At 38.0% G+C, this 14868-nt stretch overlaps 1 protein-coding gene across 1 annotated transcript in view; it reads left to right on the top strand.

Annotated features, from left to right (window-relative positions):
* The window catches only part of erbb4b (erb-b2 receptor tyrosine kinase 4b), a 410234-nt gene that overhangs the window by 156669 nt on the left and 238697 nt on the right, over positions 1-14868 (top strand). The window lies entirely within an intron of this gene.

Below are 14868 nucleotides of genomic sequence, written 5' to 3'. Positions count from 1 at the left end.
TGTGTTTTTAATTCCAAACTTTTAACAACTAATTTTCAGAGCATATTCTTGTCCCCCTTAACCTTTTTCTCACAGTTAGTTTGACATTTTTTCCAAAGTTGCTCATTGTTTTTTTTTCCTGTGTTTTTTAAAAGAAATAAACCCAATTTTTTAAGGGTTTATAGGGTTAAATAGCATGTGTAAGTTGTCTAAACACAGCTCAAGAAATCAAATATCTCTTCATATTCTCTTTACATTTTCTCTTTATTTTCTGTTAAAAGAAAAAAATGAGAGAAATTAACTCCAGATGCACCAAATGTTCCTCCAAGTCTGCTCTTACCCAGTGTTGATGTTGAATCCCAAATGATTATGATTAAGTCAAATATCAGCATAGGTAATGCCCTCTAAACACTGTATGAGGGCAAGTGTGGTGCCAAGTGCAAATACTCTGACACATGCCTGAGTACTGCAGCAATGCCACCAAATAAAAGACTGTAAGGGGAAAACTTCAGCAGTAGTGAAATCAACGTACTATTAATGTATAAAAATAAAAGTACTATTAATTTAAATAAATAAATCAAAAATAAGTAAAATAAATTAAAATGGACTGATAGTATACCAGTTGTCCACAAATTTAATAATCCATCATAATTACACTAAAAATGACAGTCTAAACTTGATTTTATAATACTCTTGCATTTTGTTTCTCAAATGTAAAACCTGTCATGTCTTGCACAATCAACAAACAATTTGTTGATTGTGAAAACTTTCTTTTTTTCTCTTATCTGACAAGAGTGTTCTTGGCCTTTCATAAAATTTTCTCTTACAGATGAGAAGAGCAAAAACAAGAAAACACTTATAAACAAAAATAAGACAAAATTTGTTCGCATATCCTTTCTTGCACCTGTTTTGGCAGTGATTTTATATTGATCATCATCACAATCCAAAATGATTAATTTAGTTTTTTGCACGTGTGTTTAGAATGCACTTTACAGAGTGCTCATACAAAGGTAAATGATTAAAATGGAAATAGCATAAATTCAGGGAATAAATGTGATGTCCTAATGTAAATAAAATAAAACTGAGCTCATGTGTACATCTGGCCGCAGGCTGTTTTCAGACAGGACCTAAATAATGAGGTCCACACCACCTGGATGGAGCTGGTGGAAAAATCTAAATTGCACATTGAGTACTAATCATAAATATAGAATGGATTTTCTATAAGAGCATGTGTTTTTAAAGTGAAATATATCATTCCATATCTATAAGCCTATTATTAGTCCACACCTTGCATTACAATAATGGTCCTTTGAGAGAGTTGTGGAGCTCAGGGTAAGAACGTGCTTTAGCAACCTACCTCTGTATTTGTGTTGTATTTGTGTGTATCTATAATTCTAGATTATTCTGAAAAAAATTACAAATAGCAACATGATATGATTTAATTTCCATGACCTCCAGTACAGACTGTATAGACTCTCCCTTCTTGTTCTCACCTGTTAATTGGATCATTATAAGCCAGGAAAAGTTGAGCTTTTTAAACTAAAAGTAGATTTGTTGTCATTTCTAAAATATGGTGATGAAGGTCAGTGTGGCACAAACTGCTCCCACAACTGGCACTCCTGGCAATACCTCCTCCCTGCACACAGGAGTCATATAGTTGGAGCATATCGACAACTGAGAGGCAAAACAATCTGTGAAATCCATAGCTGTGTGTGATGAACGACGCAAAGCATTTCAAAATCAATCAGGATTTTAAACGTGTTCTAGTGTGCCACCAGCTTTATTGAGAGTCCATTTCAACTGGATGACATTTTTATTTTCTCTGCTTTCCTTGCACCTTGATATTCATGTCATGTCCTCAGAAAAGCCCTAACAGGGAATCATTGGGTCTTGTCAGCCAGCAGGAAAGTTAGACCATCAAAGATAATTGCATGCTAATGTTCAATAAGCCTTGTAAGTCGCTGCAGATAAGTGTGGCTGCCAAACAGCCTTGCCAGGGGAAAGCACATCTAATCCCTTGGCTGTGGCCAGGGAAAATTAATACTAAGCTCCTTTGGCCAGCCACTTCCAGTTTGGTGCTAGAAACAATTACACAACGGCCCACCAGAGCACAATTAATGAATAACTGAGGAGCTGCCCAGATGTACACATTATAACAAAGATGCATCTACCCGCTAGCTGTATAAACAATTAAAAGTCGTACGGAAACAATGGAAATGGGCTGTTTGTTCGAGTTCACTGGACGATGGAGTTTACGTAGAGGGACCCCGTTCATCATTCTCACCCCTCCACTCTGCTGCATCCTCTGTTTACATGGTGGCCTGTTTCTATATGATAGCTCATTAAAATTTGCCACAAAATAGACCAAGCAGAAAAAAAGCCATCATAGGTTTAAAAACTAGAACTAAATAGGCCCACTGCTTAAATTAAAAACTGTATAGATAATTATGTTAACTGGATTTTGAAAATGAATGGCCAAATGGACAATATAAAAGTTCGAAAGAAAAAAATCATATATGTGAAAATCATATGCCAGTTTGCAAAATTTTGATCAGTGTGATTTATTTCCTTTTTTTAAAATGCTTTTATCAAATTTCCTGCAGACACGAAACAGTCAGCACATCCTCGAGCAGACAAAATGTGACAGAGAAAATCAGAAGATAAAGAGAAAGAGCGCATAATAATTCTCCTGCTACTGCCCCATGCTCTCTCTCTCTCTCTCTCTCTCTCTCACACACACACACACACACACACAATAAATAAATAAAATAAAGTTAAAAAACTGCAGTAGTTGAAACCGTACATCTTGTGATATCAACAGGAAATTATAAGGAAAAAGTTAATAATAGCAGGAAATTGAACAAGTTCACACTAAAACAAGCAGGCAGAGACTCTGTCTGTTGTCAAGCAGGAAATAAATCAGAAAGACAGCGTCCTAATGACATTTTGTTTTGACATTTCCACATCTGGATTCAGCTTCAGTTTTAACCAAATCGCTAAGTAATAATGGCAAAGACAAAAGGACACAATTAAATACATGTTTAAAATGGTAAAATAACAGCACTTGTTGTGCAGGCAAAAAGAAGTCGTCCTCAGTCCCTCAGTTGGACCTCTGTTCTTATTCACTATTTACTTGCTGTGTGAACGTGTAACTTTATTATTTATGTTTTATGCCAGTGACTTCTGAACCAGGGTGATGAAAGTTGGGGTTTTTTTACTTGTGTGAGGTGGGTCCATGGGTGGATTATGAAATAATGGCCCCCTGGGTACAGACATGCAGGCAGCTACACCTCTTTTTGTGGGAGCAAAACACACAGACTTTGTAGGGATTTTGCTGATTTGTGGCTGTTGCTGTTGCTGTTGTTGTTGTTGTTATATCGTGTCTCTTTGTAGTTGTCTCATGTCACTGTCAGGTTATGTAGTATGTCTATTTGGTTGTTTTGTGTCTCTTTACATATATTTTGTGTATTTTTGTGGTTAACTTGCATCTCTTTAAGGTAATTTTGTGTATTTTTGTGTGTCACTTTGAGGTTATGTAGTATATCTGTTTGGTTGCTTGTGTCTCTTTGAGGTGATTTTGTGCACTTTGTGGTTGTTTTGTATCTCCTTGCATTTTTTGTGTCACTTGGAGGTAATTTTGTGTCTCTGAGGTTGTTTTGTCTCTCTTTGTGGGGGGTTTGTACCCTTATGGTTGTTTTGTGTCTCTTAGTGTTTTTTGTGTCTCTGAAGTAATTTTCTGTCCTTTTTTTTGGCCTTTTGTTTCTGTGGATGTGTGTCCCTTTTTGTAGGTATTTTGCATCCATTTGCAGTCTTTTTGTGTCTTTTGTGGTCATGTTAAGTGTGGCTGGTCAGTAAGCGTAAATTTGAGGCGAGCCAAAAGTCAAGTCACTTCCTCCGAGGAGAAATCTTGCCTCTCTTCTCAGCTCCCTGGGAGTTTCTGTAGTGTTTCTCAGAGAAATACTAATCTTATGTCACCTAAATTACATTTAATCAGGGAACTAAGTACTGAAAACCCCCTGAAAATATAGATAATTAAGTTTTGGGGGACAATATAAATGTCTTACTTTCTCTTTCAATGTAAGCCATCATTCCCCTCTGCTTGCATTTTCTCTCTCTATAACTGTAGTGCTGTGCCTTTAAACACACACACTTACAAACACATATACAACATACAGCACATGTATGTAAACACACATGCAGCATCTGCACACTGCATATTGCCTGACCGCTGCAGCTCTCTGCCGCTTGGTAATTTAATGCTGAGGCTGATATTGTATTACAAGATGTATTTGCTCTCTCCTCTAATAAGAACATAGATTACAAGCAACACTGAATTTACTATCTGCATCCAAGCTGATTGCTTGGCCTGCGTGTGTGTTAGCTTATATCTTTTTAAGCGTCAGCGCCTGGCTATTTACATTCATCCGCTAAGCCTTAAAACAAATTATAATCGATCTGAGGCGTGATGAAAAGGGTGGTCCCTCTGCAAATTAAAAAGCAATGCAAGGTGACAAGGACAGCAGAATCACAATCAGCTCCTCTTGCAATAAAAAAAGTACAATAACATGTATGTCTAAGATGCATAAGCAGTCTAAGGCACACGCCACAAACTTGTCAGTTAAAATTTGTCCCCCTTTCTCTTTTCACTCTGTGAGCTGTCAATGGCTGGGAAAAGTGAAGAAAACAACATTCAAACAACAATCTCAAATATGACTCCCAGCACTGCAGAAAATTATTGTTACTCAAGCATTGTTTAGTTAATTTTAAATAAGTTGTATCAGCTATTCTAATTAATCAATGCATAAATAAATCTGCATCTAAAGCTTGAGACTTATTGTGCCCTTGAGGGGTAAGTGTAGGATCTTGTTTAAAGTTTGTAACTCAAGGGGAAAGTCAATTTTTACTCCCATGTTTGCATTATTATCACAAATGTTTGTTATGGTAGTATAACTGCAGCCATAATTATAGTTTGTTGAAAATACAGAAATTTCAGTTATAAAGATAATTCAGTAAATATGCTTAATTTCCATGGATTTTCCATGGAGGAGTGCAAAAGCACATCAACTGTTGATCAATACTTTCATTTCGGTCCTCTCCCTCAGCATTATGTGACTGAGTATTTTCCCCAACTGTAATTTTAATGAGTGGTTGTACTTTGGAAGATCATTTGCGGGGGTAAGACTCTGCTGTGTTTCTAATTGTTTATTCTCACTTCACATATTTTCATTCTCTATTGTGTGTGTTTGATGCCAAGATCAAAGTGCAGCTAAGCTGTATGATAAATAAATAAATTTAAAAAATCTAAACAAAAGCATCAATATTCAAATATGGTTCCAACTGAGAAGTCCTACTATTTGAAATTCTGTGCTCAGGGTTATTGGGCCTTTAACAAGTTGGCTTTCTGTGTTCTCAAAGGCTTTGCCCTTAAGCGATGCCTCCAGGTAGCTGGGTTTACTGAAATGCATCTCACAGAGAAGTTCAAACCAATAGTGCAGAACCTCAACTGAGAAATGTGAAGTGGTTTGGCATGCTACACTGGTCAGGGCATATTCCAAATCTGAATCCAAAAGAGAAATCAATTAGAAACCCACCGTAAACCCCTTTGTAAATCTCATTATAGACTGTTGTGACAACAGAGGTACCTCGGGTAGGACCAATGAGGAACAGTAATGCACCCAGACAATAAAATGCCTCCAGCAGTGCCTCCTTGTCATCTTGATGCCTCACACATAAACACTGAGCCTGTCTGCTCGTCAATGTGTTCCAGCGCTTTAATGGAATAAATTATCTTACCATGCTGACAGCTTCAGACGTGTCTGTTGTATGTAACATGCAGTCTCCTGAATGACAAATCATGCCACAATCTGACAGGCTGGGAAAAAAGAGAAGCCGAGAGATGCTTGCTTGTTGAACGAGACCTATTCTAGATGTAAAAGAAGTATAATAAATTTGTGTTGCACAGAGAAGACTGATTTTTTTATTTTTTTCCATAAGGGGGAATTCTTTGTTCATACTCTAATTGAAGCAGGGCTCCCTCAGAAATTTTTTACACTGACTGAAGTATGACAAATGTGACAGATGACATTCAAATTACAAATTTAAATTGATGAAGACAAACGTTAACCAAATCATTGTTAAAATGTAATGACATTTTAATTTTTAACATGGCATAATAATTTACAAATGTCCCATATCCCTGATATGCAGAAACGTACAATACCAACACTTTTCCGGTGATTATGTTGCTATTTTATTTTGTAAGGTGGAGAAAATTCAACATTTTAACATGTAGGGATGTTTTGCATTTCATTGCAAGAGGATGTGACATCTCCTCACAAGACGCCTTTCTGCTGTTGCTGACTGTGGTAGTATTGTTTAAGTGCCACATTTATCAGTAGCACACAAGTGAGGCTGCAGTCCCTTATTCAATGACCACTATGATATGTGTGGGGTCCTTGGCAAAGCGAGTGTTTTCCATCCCATTTGTGGGTGTGAAACATTGATTTGCTGTTTCGTGCTGCTCCGTGCATTTGTAGAGGAGCTGTTCGGTTTTGCCGACGTTCTTTCCTCCCTGCATCTTGCAAGATAAACAATTCCAACCATTGTTTATGGACATCACTGCTGAGAAGTAAACATCACACAGAAAAGGAATTAACCAAGATCACACTCCATCCTCAAACATGTTCTGTTTCCAGGCTGTTCTTATTCATTGTTTATAATTAAACCTACAGAGTAATTTGCATTGTATTTGCATAAAACCCACATAATCATGAGCCAGGACTCTGTGATCATGTGACATATGGGCTACAGGAAAAGCAACAGAAAGCAACAAAGTCTGCAGAGACAGGAGGCTGAGATGACTCAATGGATCAAACAATCACAGGACTTTGACCTAGCAGACTGCTGTTTGTGTCCTTTTTAAACCCAAAAGTTAGCGTTTAGTTTGTTTTAGTTTTGCATGTACCCAAACTCACATCTTCATGTTATGTTAAGTACATAACGCAACAATGCCCAACCATTATACTTTTCCTAAAGCTATCCCACCATTAGGGGCACTTATTTTTGGGACACTGATTCATGAGGCATTTTACAAACCATTGTATGAAGTTATGATGCTTTTACATAAACTTTGGGGTAACTGCAAGGGTTGATTTGCCTAGACAGAACTGTTTAACATCCTCAAATAACCTGAAAATCACCCAGTGAAGTGATTTAAAATTTTCCACCTGGATCAATTCCAAGGTCTATAGATAAAACAACTCTTACTGTAACTGATGGTTCTGACAATTCCTATCACAATTGAATGGGGTTTTGATGGTCTCTGAATTTGCAGAAATTTAAATCTCTACGATTTAAATTACATTTTTCTTTCTGTCTTGATGCTACACAGCCTGATGAGCTCTCCTGCCTGGTGAGCTCTTTGCTCCCTTACATTTTCCTGCAAAGAAATTGACTGGGATAAACCATTAATAGCAAACCCACTGCACAAACAAGTAACCCACAAAAACACATATGCTTGAAAGCAAGTGTACAATAAACACAGAAATACACACAGGCATCCATTCCTACCTTCCACCTGTGGAAAGCAACGGGTTCGCAAGCCTGCTGAGAAATCATTTCCCGGGCAAGCGAGCGAGGCAATTCCGTCACAGCGAGGAGGAAAAAAGGCTTTTTTAATGGGGAAAAATGTGAGGCAGGGGAAGAGTTAGCAGAAGCAGCCAGGATAATTGATGGCAACTGTTTGGGTACAAGATTAAGATTCATGGGTAGGACCACACATGGGGGCTGGAAACCGGTATGCGCTGGAGGCATGAAGGATACGAGGCAACACTTTGACTGGCCTGCTGGCTTAATTGATAGAGTGTCGTCCCAGATGCAATGTAAAAAAGAAAAACTATCAGAAAGGATTTCACTCACTCCTAGAATGGAGGCTAGAATGGTTTCCAACACCAGGGCCTGAACTGAGAATGACAGAGCGGGAGAGAGAGAAAGAGAGAGGGGGATGGGAAGGGGGAAAGTAGTGGAAGCCCAGAGGCAAGAGAGGAGGTTTGCACATGGAAGGTCAGTGGTTCCTATCCCCAGACTTGTTGGAAAAAGGCTTGTGAGGAAAATATGGGAGTTACACTCCTCAACAACTACCCTTGAGGAGGCTTTCAGCAGAGTGCTTAACACACATCTGCCCCTGTGGAGCTGCTCAGTGGCCTACAGTAGAAGTTATAGCTCCTGCTGTGAATGTGACTGTGTATGAATGTGGTGTAAGGTGTTGTAGAGAAAGTGCACTAAGCTAAGACTTACCCTGGAAAATGTAACTTCCATTTAAACAACATGTCACCTATTGTAGCTACACAATGAATACCAGCAGTCACTTTTCGAGGCCTTATGAGGACAGATACCTAATTCTTTGTATAATGAGACACCTTTCTAGCAGCAATTTGCAAGTCCACCCTCTGTAAATATCACTAAACTGATTATTAATGCTACTCTTGTTGGCATGGTTGAAAATAAAAATGGACTTGTGCACTAAATCTGAGAAAAGATTAAATTTGGGGTCAGAGGTGAAAGGAGGTGAGAGGAGACAGAAATAAAGTAAGTTGTTAAAGGTTGTGCATGTAATATTTTAGCATCAATGAGTCCGCACAGTATCATTTTCCACGTAGCTCCTGCAATGAAATGACAGTTTGTGAGAGCACTGGCCTCTGGGTTGAACACTGCATGTTAGATTGTGAGGCACCCCTAACATTTGGTTACAGGATGGATTGTTTTTCTTTTTTGTACAAAGTAATGCTGCTTTATTAAATTAAGGACTTGTAATCGGAAGAAGTTGCTCCCCTTCATGTCAAAAATCATCCCTCAAAGTCAGATACTTTGTACCATAAGCCATCCACTTGGGCATCTTCCCAAAGACGTTTTGGCCTCTGTCGCTTTTGCTTCTGAGATGCAGCAGTTTTTCTCGTGACCATAAGTGGTCAATTTTACAGGTCATTGTCAGTTATGCTCAATGTATCGTGTAAATCCTCATATTGTGGCATAGCACTGCCACAACAGTTAAACTATCTCTAACTACTAACAACTAAGTGTTGACCAGGAACTTCAAGTTCACAATGTTTCCAGCTTGAGAAGAGCCGGGTGCTTCAAAATAAAAGATTTATTGAAAGTTTGATTTGATTTGATTTGAAATTGATTTACTGATTTATTTTACAATACTTAATTTAACTTAATTATAACAATAGATTTATTTTTACTTCATTATAACAGTGCTTTCTGTAACTTTTTTATAATAGTACTTTATATAACTTTATAATAACAGTACTTTATTTAACCCTGTTATAACATCTCTTTATTTAACTTTATTATCTGTTTTACATTAGTGCTTAATTTAAATTTACTATAACAGTTAACTTTTTCTGACATTAGTTTTTTTTTAGTATAACTGCTTTATTTTATATTATTGAAACAGTACTATATTTAACTTAATTAAAACAATATTTTACTTGGATTTACTAAAATAGCACTTTATTGAACTTTTTGTCGTGGTACTGTATTTAACTTGATTACCATTAGTAACCATTTGATAGTGCTTTAAGCCTATTAGTACCATTACTTGAATGAGCTGTTTTGTATGTCAGTGGTCTGCAGTAGTTTATAGAATATTTCAAAAATATCGAGATATATTTCATGTATCACAAAATAGCCTAAAAACACTATAGGATTATTTTGATATTATTTATAAGCATCACCCAGTCGTTTTCACTTGTCATGAATACGCAAACATAGATTGTTATGAGCTTTTTAACATAGGGCTGATGCTTTTATTTTTAAGGTTATGTGAGTGTGTCTGTGAGTTGAGATAATGGTAATTTTATTTTCTTTATTGTCGATAGCCTCCTGTAGATGTGACGCACACAGAGGTAATGCTTAGTTCCGCCATACCACGACTTATGTGGATGCCTTGGTGGGTCTAAATCATAATAAACCAAACTGGATCTCTAAATAACATCATTGTGTGTGTGTGTGTGTGTGTGTGTTTTACTGATCACCAACCTTAAGGTTCTGTCAAGTTAGTTGGCATGTTGTTGGAAACAGAATAGCTCAAACCCACTGCATACACACACTAAGTATTGTCTCTCTTTCTAACACATCCAACACTGTCACACACATGCACACTTGTGCATACACACACAACCAATTTAGGATGTGAGCTGCTCATTTGACCCCATTGCTCAGCCTACCTACTGTCTCTCTTTAGCAGACTATTGGGATATGAACCACCTCAGGGGTTTACTGTTTCTACTATTAGCATATAAAGAGCATAAATTTAATTCCACCTTGTGTTAACAGGGAGCTTCTGAGACTGTGAGAGCAAAGGCAAAGCCTCACTGGGAAAGCTTTAAAACTGTTTGTGATTGGAGAGGCTCTGCCTGAAGCTCAAGGAAAGTCGGGTAGTTCTGCCATGAAATACAGTAATCACACACACAGCCTAGAATGCACATGTGCAGATGCATGCACAGCGCACACACACACACACACACACACACACACACACACACACACACACACACAAATTCACTGTATATATACACTTTGCCTGCAGATACAAACAGTTCAGCCCCAAGTCCAAAGCAGGTTCAGTAAAGTCGATGAGTTCATACTCTTCTGCTGGGAGGAACTATGTGACACAGGTTTTATGACTTTCCTGATCTATTGTCTTCACATTGACCTCATGAAGTCTAAATAAGCAAACCAAAAAGCCAGACCAAGAAAAGCTGTATTAATTTAGATTTACTGCAGTACTACCTAGCCGATGCAAAAACGCAGATTGCCTTAACAAGAACCAGTATTTGGTTTGTCTATTATTGGCTACTTTAGAAAAGTGGTGCAAAATGGCAATCTCCACACACAAGGACCTGCTCCAAATATAAAAGGCCCATTCTAAGTTAATGAAAACATAATGATTCTTATTTTCAGGTGATTATACACTTAAGAAAACATATTCATTATTTTATATTCCATTTTTTCCAGGAGAAACAGGAGGAGTGAGATAGAGAGAAATAATTGTGAATGAATGAAGCATGATGAAAGTCTTCCTGAATGAGCTTACACTGACCTTCATTTACATAGCAAATAAGTGTTTGCCACTGTGTTGTATTCTGAATGTTGAATACAGAACCGTTAATGTAGGCATAAAGAAACAAGTGGGAAACCATAACATAGCGGTCTTGGTTAATGTTCTGAAACTAAAAATAAATACATCCTAGAAACGTAATTATTAAGGAAATGTAGAACAGCCAAGTTGAGTAAAGATGATCCAATGCATAATGTTCCAGTAACCCTGTTCTACCATTTATCTTACTGTGTTCACACTGTGGGCAACACCACCAAAGTCTGCTATGAGCTTCTTGCTGTAGTTGGCTGAGCTGTAAGAGCTCTCTAGCTCTGAGAGTTGAAGTGAGAGAAGCTGGCATCTCAAACGGAGACCCTTCCTGGCATGATTTTTAATCAAAAATACTTTTGCAGTAAAAGTTCAGGAGGAGAGAATACTGGTGCCTGACAAGAGGGTCAACACTTCCTCTCTGCTCAACAAGCTCATCATGTCATGCGTCTGCTCTGTGAGAGGCATAGTTTGGCCCATTATAGAGGAGGTTAAACAGATTCTATCGTCATCCACCTCACTCACACTAAAATCAAACTCTGAAAGCACATTTGTGGGCGTACCCTAAAGCACTGTCCAGAGCAGCTCTGGAGGGTCCTTCATTGGCTGCTCTAGTAAAGACTGGAGTAGCAACCGAATCCTCCACCTAAAGAAAATCTCCACCCACTTTCTCGGTAATGAGGGCTCTGGAGAAAATGATGAAAATGCTTTTGGTGTTATTTTGTTTTCAAATGCATCATGAATTATGTGTATCTTATTGTCAGCATCTCACTTAACCTGGTTCATTTTGCCCTCCACTGGTTGAAGCATAATTGGTATGGATGGTGGGGTCTCAGCAGCTGGTGGTCATGCACACATACTCAGAGACAATTGTCCTACATTAATTATTTAGATACAAAAAATGATACCACGTGCAGAATATATATTTAGTTGTGATAACTCACCCTTCCATTTGTCATCCACAAAAACCTTTTTTCAATATCACACAGTGGAAGAAATCTAAGGGTGAACCGACTTAGAGACACTTATAATATCATGTTATTGTATCTCTTCTTTTTATACCAACATGCTTGTTCTACCTGTCACATTTTGTAGACATTGCGCAGCTTCTCAGTCATCCCTGCAAATACTACATCAATGAGCATGTTTTCGTATTCCAGTGATCCCCTGTTATGTACTCTACACCTGTGTCTTTAGCCTGCAGTTTAAACACTGAGAGCATTTGATAAATAAAAACCTGTGCTACAAAACTGTTTAAACCCTAGTACAACAATTTCATCAGTTTTTCATCATTGCAGAACAGAAACTGTCTTCCAGCTAATCCCAGATGCACCCTCATTTAAGTGGCAGTAAATTCAGTGCAACAGCTGTAAACAAAGCATCACGAACAATGCATATGTCATGTCTTGACATTCAATCTAACTTGTGTCACTGGTGTTACAATGTGTACACTGGTCCACAGACACCACTGCTGATTGCATGCCTGATGCTTGAAAACCAGGGAGGTGGTCTTGATTTTTTACTTATGATTTAGTCATGGCCTTGTTATGCCATTTTGGTTTTATTTTTCAGCCCTGGAGGTTGCAGCTTTGGTGGAAGCAGGAGCTTCCATCACAATACCCAGATATTTGATTTTAACTCTGACTGCTTTAATACTTTTTAACTCACATACCTATTAATAGCCAAAGGGCATTACAATCAGGCTAAGTGCATTTACCCCAGAGTCTTATAGTAGAGTCTGAATCTTAAATCAGTTTAGAAAAATTAAAAACAAGCAAACGGTTTGGAGTAAAACACTGATATTAAACCGTTTTCTGCAGAGTAATTCAGCCCTGTCAATACACGTGTGAGTTAAGAGGAAAAGCCAAAACTGCAATCATACTGCACATTTGGACACACAATAACACACTTATATACTGGTCAGTGTAAGGTCTAAAGGGCTTTTCACTAGACCTACTGTCAGCTGTGCATTCAGTCAAGGAGAGGCAGCAAGAGGATTTGGGGTAATGAGGTGAGTGTCAGTGTCAGCCAATCACTCCCCTGTGACTTAGATGGATTTTTCTTGTCTGGAGACAAGTTTCAATCCCACAGAGATACAGACAGCAAGAAGGTAAGAGGGAGTAAATGGATAGGGTCAAACCTTCATACTTTTTAGTCATAAGACTGACCAGTTCTCCAAGTTTCCCCTAAAATTGTTCTTTGTGACTCCTTGGACCACTACATGAAAAATTAGTTCAAATGAAGGATTGATAAAAAAAAGTTCCATCCCCAGTTTGGCCACATCAATCTGTGAGATATCTTTTTTAAAATTTTATAGCCCAGTATTCGGAATGTGCATCCTATGCTGCATTACATGGCTGTTAATTTACACTTTTAATAGCAATAGTAACCATAAACAACACCAACAACAAATGCACACACACACACACACACACACACACACACAGATGACAGCAACATATTATCAGTTGCCTGATTACTGTTTTCATGCTTCCACTCAAAACCTCCACTCCCTCCATCTGTTTTCCTTCCTGCAACACCAGGCTCTCTCATTTACTGCTACAGTATCTCCAAGCACCAAACTCTTGGTGTGACAGAAGGGGCTGTTTTATATGTTTAGATGTTTTTTATGTTATTAACTTGTGAAGCACTTTGTGCTACATTAAATGTATGAAAAGTGCTCTATAAATAAAGTTTGATTTGATTTGATTTGAAATGTATGAGTGAGCATGTGAGCGAATAAGAGTTTAGAAAGCTATATAGATTGATAAAAAAAAGTACTTATGTAAACAGTTATGTGGTTGAAATGTACTCTGGTTCAAAAGAGTGACTTAATGGAAGGTAAATACATTCAGTGCAATTGACATTTATTTGTGTTGCACCATATAATGTTAAAGCAATTTGAAATTAAATGTGCAACTAAACAGAGACATCCATGCATACACACATAAAAACAAATATACATACACACATATTTGCAAATATACTTTACAAATATGTTGTGTTCATTAAAGAAAATGTTCAAGTAAAAAAGTTGGGACTTTCTCATATCCCAGTCTGGTCCTCTATCCTTACCTTGCTCCTCAAGCTTTTTTGTCAACACCGGGCATTATTTGCATGACAATACAGTAGCTTGCATGACAATACAGCAGCACTTCAGTGAAATAGACGTCACATGCTGCACACACATGCAGTGTGGACCAAGGCATCAGTCCCTCCCCCCTGAGACGTGTGTGGAGGGGGCAAGGAGACAAAACGAAACAAGTCGAGGCAATAGACATTTAACAAAATGAGACATCTGGGCTTGAGAGCCATCATTTTAAAGTCATGCCAACCAAACATGAAGTTTCCTGCAGCTGCATCATCAAACTGTGAAGAGCAGAAATTTTGACTGTTAATGACTGTGGTTATTCTCTATAACAAATACAACTTATGACTACAGAAGAAACAGTTACATTTATAGAGTCCTGCTTCCGCCATGGTTTGTTGACACCTGTGCATCCTGTCTCATAGCTCCTCCAGCAAACCTCCTCTCTCCTCAAGATGCAATTTAGGAATTAAGACATTCCCCAAGATGGCCTGCTGAGATCGATTTCTGGGTCACAGGCACGAGGACAGAGGAGAGATGAGACAGGGAGGCACGAAAGAGACAAATGAGAAAAGCCCAAGGTCTTTACCTGACTTTAGGTGCATAAATACTGAATGCCATCCCACCCAACTTTGAAAGTGCTCAAGGAACA

This window comes from Plectropomus leopardus, chromosome 10 (genome assembly GCF_008729295.1).
Source record: "Plectropomus leopardus isolate mb chromosome 10, YSFRI_Pleo_2.0, whole genome shotgun sequence".
Classification (NCBI taxonomy): Eukaryota; Metazoa; Chordata; class Actinopteri; order Perciformes; family Serranidae; genus Plectropomus; species Plectropomus leopardus.
This window is presented reverse-complemented; position numbering and strand designations above follow the sequence as displayed.